Below are 12,516 nucleotides of genomic sequence, written 5' to 3' on the forward strand. Positions count from 1 at the left end.
CTGGAACTGCCACTAAAATAAATATTAGGGCTTGGGAAATGAGAGTGCTTCCTGTTCAATTACTTTTCATTTTTGCACAAAGGGGAAACGTTGTCTAAAAACACAAACGGGGGCGCCTGGGTGGCGCAGTCGGTTAAGCGTCCGACTTCAGCCAGGTCACGATCTCGCGGTCCGTGAGTTCGAGCCCCGCGTCGGGCTCTGGGCTGATGGCTCAGAGCCTGGAGCCTCTTTCCGATTCTGTGTCTCCCTCTCTCTCTGCCCCTCGCCCGTTCATGCTCTGTCTCTCTCTGTCCCAAAAATAAATAAACGTTGAAAAAAAAATTTAAAAAAATAAAAATAAAAATAAAAACACAAACGGAGAGGTGGTGGGGTGCAGGAGAAAGGGGCTTCTTAGGAGTCTGAGACTCTTGGCTCCCATCTGTGCACACCTCTGTACCATGAAGGGTGGAGTACTCTATGGCCCAGTGATCTCAACCTTGGCGATGCATAGAATCATAAGGGGACCTTTTAAAATTCCAGATGCTTGCCCTGCATCCCAGACAAATTAAGTCAGAGCCTCTGGGGGTAGGATTCAGCCATCCCCAGTGATTTGTCTGCAGTCCAGTTTGAAAGAACCATTGCTTAAAGGCTTTCAGGGCTCTAAAACCCTCCTAGGGTTTCTTTTTGTCCAGGCGACAGGTCATCTGATGTTCCACTAGGTGGCACCTTCCAGCAAACTTCAGTGGGTCCAGAGAGGTCTCGGGTAGGTCTAACTGCAAAGAAAGAATTCAGAAAACAATGCTTGTGCTCCTTACTGGCTATGGGGGAGGGGAGGGGTTTCTGCACTGTTGATGAGCGGGATGAATTTGTTGGTAAACAACTTTCTGGTGAGTGTTGGAACCAAAGAATATTACGATGCATCTCTGCTAGGAAACAGGTCCAGAGAGGGGACAGCTTCATCCCTTAAGGGCTGGGCTCACCATTCTCCAGTGAACTCTGGTGTCTCACCCCCAATATGTCCAGCAACAACAAAAAAACCCCGTCAAAAGTCTTCAACAAGCCCTGTTATGGGCAGTAGTGGACATCTGTTATTTTCATCTGGTTAGTTGACACCACCCTGATTTTCCTTGAGGATTTACTTTCCCCTATCTCAGCTGGGAGGTTAGATCAGAGCAGACTTCACCCGTAGCTTCTGGTTTAACCAATCAGAGCACGCTATTCCTTTCCACTCTAGTGATTGGTCCAAGGATGGATACCTGACTTACCTAAGGCACATTAGAACAATTGCCTTCTGTGGTTCTTACGCAGAGGCTATCAGGAAGTAGTAGCCACTTGCGGATTGGCTTTAGGCCCCACCGTGATGAAGGTACTGGAAGTCTTAACCTGTGTCCTCCGAGCTTCTCCTGCCCCAGAGCCGGCTATATACAATACGTCGATGGGCTTCCTTGCTCACTGGTTCCCTGTTGGGGTTAGAGCTTAGACAGCCAGGGCAGGATTTCAGAGGGAGAGAGAAGAACTAAATCAGATGTTCCTTTTCCCAACTTCCTTAATGGGATATAAGGGCTGGATGTGTCTGCACTAAAGGCCACACAGCTCTGGTCAGGCAGGCCTCCCTCCCTGGATTCAGTCAGCTGCACCTGCCCTCCCCCTTCAGGCCTAAGGCTGGACAGCACCTATTGTTTCTTACCCCAGGGTACTGCACTCTCCCTCGTGGTTCTCCTGTCCTATTGTCCTCTCATTAAACTCTCCTCACGTTTCCTGGTGTGTGAGAGCCAGAGACCCTGACTGAATCAGGTGGAGAAGCTTCCTGAGAACCCGAGAACAGCACCAACAGAGAAGAAAGTGGAGCAGAGAGATCACCCAGTTACCCAAGCCAGCCCCTGACGTCATCCTTGCCGCCACTCCAGCTCACCTCCCACGTTCAAACAATTACCTAATAATGCTGATTTTATGGCCTAATAAATTTTAAAGTTATACCTTCCCCTCTAGGCCTACTACACGAGACGTATTTCAGGTGCCTGCAAGAAGGAGAACCCTGCTACCTCAAATGGCTGAATTCCCTGCCTTGGGAACCAGCCTCCATCCTCATCTATGGACTGGCCTTGGCCTAGGATTTGCCCGACCCGGCTAGAAAGGATGAGTGGAGCCTCTCAGATTCTGTCTCTGAAATTGGAATCAAGTGCCACAAAGGGAAGAAGGCAGCTACTGCTGGTCCCCAAAGGTGGACGTTCAGGTAACATCAGGGTGGAGATTAGTCCTGGGCCACACACAAGGAGAAAGCACAGGAAAGCAAAAACCTCGGAGAAACACCGGAAGTACATCAGTCAAATGAAGACAATAGAGCAGGAGTGCAAGGAACAGAGAGAGAAAACGACGTACGAGAACCACCTCAGCTCCTGGTTTTCTAGCTCCAGTGCTGGTTTCCGGGATCCTGCCTGCATCCCTGCCCTGGGGCTTCTGCAAGGTTTCCTGCTAAATTCTCTTTCCCCGGAGTTGTGAGTGAGTTTCTGGCCCTTCTGATCCCAGGAGCCCTGGCCTTGGTACTCTAATCTCAAAGTCCAGGTTAAAGCCTTTATCACCGCTCACATGAATTGTTGCAATAGTCTCCTAACTCCGCTGCCGCTTTGGGCCCGCATCCCTCAGCCGTCCCCCTCCCCGCCAGTGGTGACTATTCTGGTGTGCAAATAGTCCGGTGACTATTGCCATGTGTTTCCCCGTGGCGGTTTCATTGTCTTCACCATTGGGTTCCCGCGGCTGGCCTTGCACTTCGTGCGAAACAACCTTACTTAACCATGTTGTCTCTCACCTCCATGGCCTTGCTTATGCTGGTCCCCCTTCCAGGACTATCCTTCACAGCCTTCTGTGGATGAATTCCTACTGAGATGTCATTTCCTCCCTCGCTTATGCACTGACTTCTGCTCCTCCAAGAGCCCCTTCCTCTTTTTCCCATAGGACTTGTGTAATTTCCACTTTAGTATTTACATGTTAATAAAGATGAGGATGAGGATAATTATGGAGCTCTTATTACATATCAAACTCTTAGCTAGCACTTTACAAACGTTATTTCTTTTAATCCTCACCAAAACCCTATGAGGTAAGTTCTGTTACTATTCCTACTTTCCCGAAGAGACACCTGAAGCAGGGAGGTGAAATGACTTACCCAAAGTCACACAGGTAGGAAATGGTGGACTTAGGTCTATTGTTCATCTCTTCCTTAAAAAAAAAAAAAAAAAAAATTAGCGGCTTCCAGGACTCAGTTGGTTAAGCATGCAACTCTTAATCTCTGCTCAGGTCATGATCTTGCAGTTCATGAGATTGAGCCCCGCATGGGGCTCTGGGCTGATAGTGCAGAGCCTGCTTGGGATTCTCTTTCTCCCTCTCTCCCCTGCCCTCCCACTCGCATGTGCATGCTCTGTCTCTCTCAGAGACATAAATAAATAAACTTAAAAATTATTTTAAAAAATAGCAGCTTTATTGAGATATAACTCACATGTCCTACAATACACTCACCCACTTAAAGTGTGCAATTCAGTGGTTTGGGGTATATTCACAGAGTTGTGTACAACCACCACCATAATTTTTATTTTATTTGATTTTATTTATTAAAAAATTTTAATGTTTATTTATTTTTGAGAGAGAGAGAGACAGAGAGACACAGCATGAGTGGGGGAGGGGCAGAGAGAGAGGGAGACACAGAATCCGAAGCAGGCTCCAGGCTCTGAGCTGTCAGCACAGAGCCCATCACGGGGCTTGAACTCACAAACCGTGAGATCATGACCTGAGCTGAAGTCAGACACTTGACTGACTGAGACACCCAGGTGCCCCCACCACCACAATTTTAGAACATTTTCATCACCCCCGAAAGAAACTCATAGTCATGAATCGCTCATTTCTTGATGCTCTGCTACCAGTTAGCCTGGGACCCAGCATAGAGCATGTTCTCAACCAGCACTTGTTGAAGACTGGGTAGTTACCCCAAGTTAGAGGACAGTGGAAGGTGGAAGACAGCCTCTTTGTGCAACACTCTTTGCATCTAACATCAAACAAGGATTTGCCTGATTCTACCATTTATTGATTTTATGCTGTTTCTCTAATTACAGCCACTACTTATTATCTCTTACGTGCCATGCCATGCATTGAGTGACATGTATACATTATCTTATCAATGCTCACAAGGACACCTAGAAGTAGGTATTTTTGCATCCATGATACAGATGAGGAAACTGAGGCTCAGGGATTTCGTTAATTTGTCTAACATCGTACAACTTATAATCACCATCATCTTAACATTAAGTACATTGCTAGTGTGAATAACTGAACACTTACCCATGTCTAGGCATTATGCTAAGTTCTTTATGTGCAACACCCATTTATCCATATTAGCCATTCATGCAACAGATATTAAGAACCTACCCCGTACCAGGCCCTATGGCGAATGCTAGGGATTCAGTGGTGGGCAAACAGATAAATCCACAGTCTCACAGGGCTCGTGGTCTGGTGGCAGAAAAGGCATTCTAACAATGAACACACAAATAATTGTTTTAGGTGGGAAGAAGGAAGGTCCTCATGGTTATTAGGTGCAGATCTGGTATTAGAACCGAATACTATTGAAATCTAAGTTTGGGGCGCCTGGGTGGCGCAGTCGATTAAGCGTCCGACTTCAGCCAGGTCACGATCTCGCGGTCCGTGAGTTCGAGCCCCGCGTCGGGCTCTGGGCTGATGGCTCAGAGCCTGGAGCCTGTTTCCGATTCTGTGTCTCCCTCTCTCTCTGCCCCTCCCCCGTTCATGCTCTGTCTCTCTCTGTCCCAAAAATAAATAAACGTTGAAAAAAAAAAAAAAAAGAAACATTTGAAATCCAAGTTCAAGAAATTCCAAGACTCTTTCTGCCAAGTTACACCAGCGTGACTCCCTTAGGCTGATCTAAGGAGACTTTGGGTTTGCTTGCCCTGTAGGAGGTCTGCCACTTCCTATGGGAGGCCTTAATGCACAATACAACAAAGGCTCAAACACACACACACACACACACACACACACACACACACACACACACTTACTTAGACAACCCATATCTCCAACTGGAGAGAGAGCTAGGAGAGAAGCAATGCGGTGCACCTTGCAAATGCTTTCTTTCCTCAGCTGGGGGACTCAAGTTTGAAGAGCATTTTTCTATTCGCTGTGTTGCGCATTTGCTTTTATCATGTAAATGATTCTGAAGATCACTCCACTTAAACATGTAGAGACTGTCCCATTTTGTTTTCCAGTTGCAAAGTACTCCATGATGTGAACAAACCAGGGTTCAAACAGTCCCCTGCAATAGACATCTGGAGTTGTTTGCATTTGAGGCTAGTGAAGTAATAATGCCTTAATGAATAATTGGGTGTATGTCTTGTTCATTAACATGGAGGTGAATCTTCAGGGGAAATTCTTGGAAGTAGGATTGGCTGGATCAAAGGGTAACCACTTCTTTAGTTTTAAAAGATATCGCCTAGCTCCCTACCAACAAGGATCGACTCCTTTTGCACTCCTACCAACAATGAATGAGAGTGCCTGACCCCTTCACATACCAGACACACGCAATATTTTTTTTTAAGCACGCATTTGACAATAAAAACCTACACTCCCCAGTTTCTCTTAAAAATTGCAAGATCAGGCAAATACTGGGCCTGCTTTCCTGCATAGCCGTGACAAGCTGAGGCTGAGGGGTCACCGAGACCAAGTTGTCACCATGGCCCTTGTGGGTCTTGGAAGTTTTAACTCCTGATCTCATCTAGCCCCTTCATTATGAAGATGAGGAGACTCTAGAAATTCATAGAAGAAAGCGAGTGGGGACTAGAACCTGGGTCTCCTACCTCCCAGTCCACTGCACCATCCGGCCTCCAGAGTAAGCCCAAGAGGGATGAGACAGACGTGAGGCAGCGTAAGTGTATAAAAGCACTGGCAATTTGGCGTTAAAATTGGAATTGTTTTTTTAGCATTTACTTTGCTCAGTAAATATATCACACTACCTTGTAGTTGATTAAACTGTGACTAATCCACACAGAGCAGAGTGACAAATTGGTTTCTATTTCTTCCGAGCAACCAAAAAGAGGGCTGATGTCACAGCAGAAAGATTCAGTTACTCATTCATTCCTTTGTGCATCGAACACAAATTGCACGCCAGCCTCCGATCCAGGCACTGGGGGTTCAAAGATGACTAACAGGCATTTAAACACAGAACAAACAAGTATGCGAAACCTTGATGGAACACTAGAAGTGTTTTATTGAAGGACCATACAGGCTGCCGTGAGAGCTCAGAGGAGGGATTGTAATTCTGCTGGGGGGCATATAGGAGAGGTCACACAGGAGGTGTTATTTGGGTGGATTCTGAAGGACGTGTAGGAGTTCGCTAAGAAAATGAAAATGAAGTGTTGCAGGAATTTTTTGGTTTTTTGTTGTTGTTGTTGTTGTTGTTGTTGTTTTTACCACATCCTGGGGTTCGTTGTCTTGCCGTTTCGAAGAATGAAGAGGGGGACACAAAATGAGCAGCGGGCAAAAGTTTATTAGAGTATAAGATCAGAAAGTAAGAATAGTATGAAAGCCCTCTTTGCAGAGAGGGGGCATTCGAAAGTGAATGGGCAAGGCCCTTGTTTTTTCTGGTCAACCCTCCCTTCCTTTCCACCTTGTTCCTTCTCAGGTCCTACCCTTATCAGCTTGACAGTTCTAGGCGCTGGGTTGTCCATTCCTGATTGGCTCGAGTCCATTTTGTGAGGGGTGGTCTATGGCCATATATATTCCTTGTGGGTCATACGTTTTATGGTCTACTACTTATTTTTAGTTAGGTCTTTTGTCAAATTCCTGAGGGAAACCCGAGGGGGAGGAGCTGTCTGTTAGATTCTGAAGAGGAACTTTATGCCTGAGGGAGTTTGCTGTGGTCAGACACTCCCAGCATTGTTCCAAAATATGTGTTTTGCCCCACCCAGGGACCTCAGGTCCTGATCTTTCCCTCTCTGCCAACTGAAGCCTATCTTTTCCTATCATAAAGGGACATGGGAAGGAATTTCAGAACATGACTGTATTTGGAGACAGGGTCTCTAAAGAAGTAATTAAGTTAAAACGAGGACCTTGGGGTGGGTCCCAGCCCAACCTGATGGGTGACCTTACAAGAAGAAGAAATTTGGACACAGAGAGACATCAGCAATGCACTCACAGGAAAGGCCACAAGAGGACACAGCAAGCCAAGGAGAGAGGCCCCAAAAGAAACCAAACCTACCGACAGCTTGATCTTAGACTTCCAGCTTCCACAGCTGTGAGAAAATAATTTGCTCTGTTCAAACTACCTAACCCATGGTATTTTGTTAGGGCAACCCTAACAAACCAATACAGGCACCAAGGCTCCAGAGAGCAGTTAAGAGTGGGTGACAATCAAGACCAACAAAAAGAAAGGGAACGAGGAGGGGTGGGGAAACTGAGGATGAAAATGGGGCAGGAAAGAGGAGTTTGAATGTGGCAGAAACAGAGTTAGTCAAGCCAAAGAAGTTCAGTCAACCTCCAGTTTTCTATAGTGATTACCCAGTTTGTAGATATATATTTAAAAATTTTATTTTCAGCAATGTAATGTATGCATATGGTTGCAAAATTAAATAATCCAGAGAACTTATAATAAAAAACAACTGCTCTCCCCCATGTCCTGTTCCCCAGAGAGCAATCAGCTTTGGCTAAAACAGAGTTGTCATGTGCTGAGTTCTGTGCTAAACTTCTCTGTACATTGTTTTCATGAGTGCTCACCACAACCCCATGAGGTAGCTACCATTATTATGCCCGTTGTACAGATGGGAAAACTAAGGCATAGAAAAAATAAGTGATCTGTCCAAGGTCCTATATAGCTGGGAAGCAATAGAAATGGAAAGCAACTCAGGTCTGACTCCATACACCTAAATACTCTTAACCATCATACTCTGGTGGTTCCTGTCAAAGCCTTATTACCTGTGCTCCTTGATTTACCAACTCTGGACGTTATCTATTGACTTCTTAGTATGATTGATGAGGATTTAGCTCACTTAATCCTCCTGCCTTCTGCCTTCCAATTTTAGATAGATACACTGCAATATTTAGTTCTGATGTGGGTACCTTTGAGGCTTTAAATGATACACATAAACCTCAATTCCTTGCTTGTACTCTACAAACATTTGTTAATTGGTTGTGAATTGGGTGACAGAAAGGCCATCCCAAATGTTCTTCTTACCCATCTTCATCCACCATAACATTTAGCTCTGTAATGGGCACCCCGCAGGTGCTTGATAAATACCTGGGTAACAGAAATAAATGCAGAGAAACTTAACAGCATCAAAGGTGGGAGATGACCAACAAATCTCAGCTAGGAGAAGGGCATGATAATTGCAGCCTGCAATGTCAGACTGACTTCTTTGGAGACACAGCCTCCCACCGAGGAGGGAACAAGGAGCTATAAAATGGAAATTGAAGGAGAATCACTTCAGAGCAGCTGTCAGGAAGCACTTCCCCCAGCAGAGACAGCAGATGACCTCGCTGCAAGGTTGTCTGGGCTCACACACCTGGGCGTGTCCTGCCAACTTAAGGAGGCCACCAGGGAACTCCATTCAGCCCCCCCCACCCCATCTCCCCATAGTGGCAAATGGGGGGTATTCTGCCAGCATCAGGTCCACAGTGGGCTTTCTGAAAGGGGTGGCGGGGGCAGCTCCCTGGGGGAGGCTTCTCCCATAGCCTGGAGAATCTGGGCCCTCATACCTGTGAAGAACCCAATTACATAAAGATGAAGGCCATCTGCATAGGGTCTTTGTTCATGCCATCCTTCTGCCTGTAGCATCCTCCCCACTTTCAGCCTAGCTAATTCTTACTTATCTTTGTACTTCTGGTCGGATGCACTGTCTCAGAAAGGGATTCCAGATCCTCCGAGGGCGCGTCACATCTGCTATTACACATCCTCTAAGTATTTTGCTTTGATGTCACTTAGCACAGTGGTGAGTTTACATTTATTAGAGTCATTACTTGTATAAAGCCTCACCCTCGAGATTGGGACCGTCTCTGATTTTGCTCACCACTGTGTCCCTGCACCTAGCACAGCATCCAGCGCATAACAGGTGCTCTGTAAACATTTCTTGAATGAATGAAGAGGTGAATGAATGAGTCTGAATTCAATCCCTTTAATCAAGTGGTTCATTTATGTGAGGTTTTGCCCCCTGAAAACCCAGCATCGTGGCACCTAAAGAGAAGAGGATGTAGCTTTCAGACCCTGACTGCCCCAGTCCAGACTCATGATTCACCTTCTGAAAATGCAGTGACTGGCATCTCTGATGACTCACACAGACTCCTGGGGGACGCCCCCCACACACATTCTTTTCTTCCCTTCGCTCCTGTCCTCCCCCATCAATCTGTCAGCAGGCTGGGTCTCTTTGCCTCCTACTCAGTAGTTCTCAGTCCTGGCTTCAGCTGACTGACCAGGGCAGCCTTTTAAACAGACAGATGCTTGAATTTCTGATTCAGGGGCTCCAAGGTGGGCTCAGGGAAGTGTTCATTTAAAAATTCTCTCCAGGGGGATTCTGATGTGTGACCCACTCTCTAAATGGATCTCAAAGCTGTCTCCTTTCCTGTAGCCACCTGCCCTAGTCCAGACCTGTCCACGCCCTCTTCCCCCCCCTGGGGAGAGCAGTTTCCTCTCTAGTTTCTCAGGGCTCCAAGTTTGGGGTCCCCAGTCCATTCCCTGTGAGGCAGCCTGCCAGAAAGATCTTTCTACAATGAAAGCCTCTAGAATTTCACTCTTCTGCATAAAACATCTCCCTGCATCCCACTGCCTGCAGGATAAACCCCAAACTCCTGGAGAGCCTCACAGGCGCTGTTCACTTCTCTAGGCTCACCTCCTTGGTTGAGCCTCAGCCACCTCACTCACACTCTGCCCTAACACGTGAGCTATCCTAAGGGCCTGAAGGAGCCGGTCCACATTCTCTCCTTCATCTGGGTCTGTGCACAATGGCTCCCCTCACCCAATGTTAAAGAAAAATCTATTCTGACACTTGTTAAACTGATAAGGAAGGTTATTGAGGACCATTGTAATAGGAGTTTGGCAATAAGGGAGAGAGAGCTCAACTCCCACTACAACAATGATATACACAACGAGCACAGTGAGGGCGTCAGTGGATGGAAAATTACTAAGAGGGAGTGTCCAGGGTAGGGGGATTTTGCTAAGCTGACCTAACAGGGCTCTTGCTAAAGGCAAAGGGCTAGACATCCAGGGTAAGAGATGAGGAATTTGCTCAGATATCAAGGGTGATCAGATCTCCTGGGTGAGGGGATGACCTGGCAGGACTCTTTGCTAAGTCTGGGCTGGGCAGACCAAAGACAGGATGGGCACTAAGATCGAGGCCCAGGTGAGAAAAGGGCTCAGGGGAACCTGGCTGAAGTTTGGTCCGGGACAGCGTCTCTGTCACCAGGAACAATTGACTGTGTTCTGCTCTGCGTCTGACAATGCCAGCTTCTCCAGTTCCTGTGCAGGCAGAGCCTCCTCTGGGAAGTCTTCCCTGATACTCCTCCGCTGCCTGGGGCCCCTCACCTGTCCTGTGTTAGCATTTGTGGCCTCCTAGTGTTGTGATCTGTTTCCTTGCCTGCTCCTGAGCTTGGCTGTAAGCAATTGGAGGGCAGGCACCCTGTCTTGAATCCAATGCCTAACACAGCGTTTAGCTATCAATAAATATTTGTCAAATGAATACATACTGATGAACAAGGCTCTCGTGGAATCGCTCCTCTGCTCTGAAACAAGCAGTGACTGTATTGCCTACATCCGTGGTTCTTGGACTTTGGTGAGCATCTGAACCATCAGGAGGGCTTGTTGAACACTCGGTGCTCGGTCCCCCTCCAGAGTTTCTGGTTCAGTAGGTTGGATTGGGGCCTAAGAATCTGCACGTCTAACAACAGGTGAAGCTGATCCAGATGGCACTTTGATAGTCACTGACATGCAGGATTGCAGCGGATATCATCCTCAGGCGAGATGCACCATACTATTTAAAAAATCCAAAGATGTGGGGCGCCTGGGTGGCGCAGTCGGTTAAGCGTCCGACTTCAGCCAGGTCACGATCTCGCGGTCCGTGAGTTTGAGCCCCGCATCAGGCTCTGGGCTGATGGCTCGGAGCCTGGAGCCTGTTTCCGATTCTGTGTCTCCCTCTCTCTCTGCCCCTCCCCCATTCATGCTCTGTCTCTCTCTATCCCAAAATAAATAAAAAACGTTGAAAAAAAAATAAAAAAAAAATCCAAAGATGATAAGACTTAGTAGGCAGATTTCAGGTGAGGTGTGAAGCAGATATGATCTCATGATCTAGGTGACCTTCTTCCCCGCCTAAAGTATAAGATTCCCTCTCTCCCTGCCTCCCTGTCTCTCTCATTTGCAGCCCGGAGCAATAGCTCAAGACTTCATTGCCTTGCCCCATGCTTCATTTGCTGTGGGAGAGGCTGCCTCTCAGGCCCCTCTGCCAGGCCTGGTGCCAGGCTGAGAGCAGGGACTGCGGGCCCCTGGGTGGCTGAGTGGAATACTAATGCAGGTGGCCCAAGGAGCGGCAGTGACCTGAGCCCTCTCCCTTTTCGGTCCCCGCGATTAGCTGCTGCTGCAAATGACTGAGAGGGCAGAGAAAGCAGGACAGGGGTCATGTCTGAACCAGACAGGGCAGGACGGAGCTCCCCCAAATGCCCCTGCCCGGCCCAAGAGGGGCCAACGCGCAGCTGTTTGCTGCACACAGACAGAGCTGGGATGTGAAAGCTGTGCCGTTCACACATGCATGTGAAGCTTTCGGGGTGTGAGGCAGAGTCAGGGGGTGGGAAGGGGGCCACGCCAAGAGCTGGGACTCGAGGCAACTTTCTGCATGTCGCCATGTGCCAAATTCTAAATTTGAACTTGACCTTCTGGGCCAAAATAGAAGAATATTTGTCAAGATAGGAAGACAGGACATGTTTTTTGTTTTGTTTTGTTTTGTTTTGTTTTGTTTTGTTTTGTTTTAGTTTGTTGCCTCAATTTGTAACTTCTAACTATTTAGACATGTGCTATACTCTTGGCCAGGCCCTGCAAATGTTTGGCATAGGGCTGCCTGCCAGAGTGACGAGGTGAGCAGGACAGCCCCAAGAGGCTGTGCTGTTCCCCAGGGCCAGAATCACGAACTGGAAGCCCCAGTGCCTCCCTGAGGACTGGCTGGTAATCCTCAAAAGGGCAGGCAGCACTCTCTTTCTCCCTAGGAGGTAAGGGTGCACCCTGGTTCCACATTTAAATCACACAATTTCATCTGCTCACTGAGATAAAGGAAGAGGCCTGGACCTCGGGAGGCTTAGATTCTGGGGTCCCCATCAAGCTGCTGGATGGTGGTCGGGAGTGTGGGGTCAAAGCTCACACTGACACTTCCCAGACGTATTTCCTTAGGCAAGCCACCTCTCGCAACCTCAGTGTCCTTGTTTGTTAAGAGGACATCGGTGTAATGCCTGCACACGGAGGGGTTTATGCCAAAGCCTTTGGGCTGGACCTGCATGGGTGGGTATTTCCTAAGTATT

Source organism: Lynx rufus, unplaced genomic scaffold (assembly GCF_022079265.1).
Source record: "Lynx rufus isolate CCGP_SWC_20201006 ecotype Redwood Valley unplaced genomic scaffold, mLynRuf1.p SCAF_1, whole genome shotgun sequence".
Lineage (NCBI taxonomy): Eukaryota > Metazoa > Chordata > Mammalia > Carnivora > Felidae > Lynx > Lynx rufus.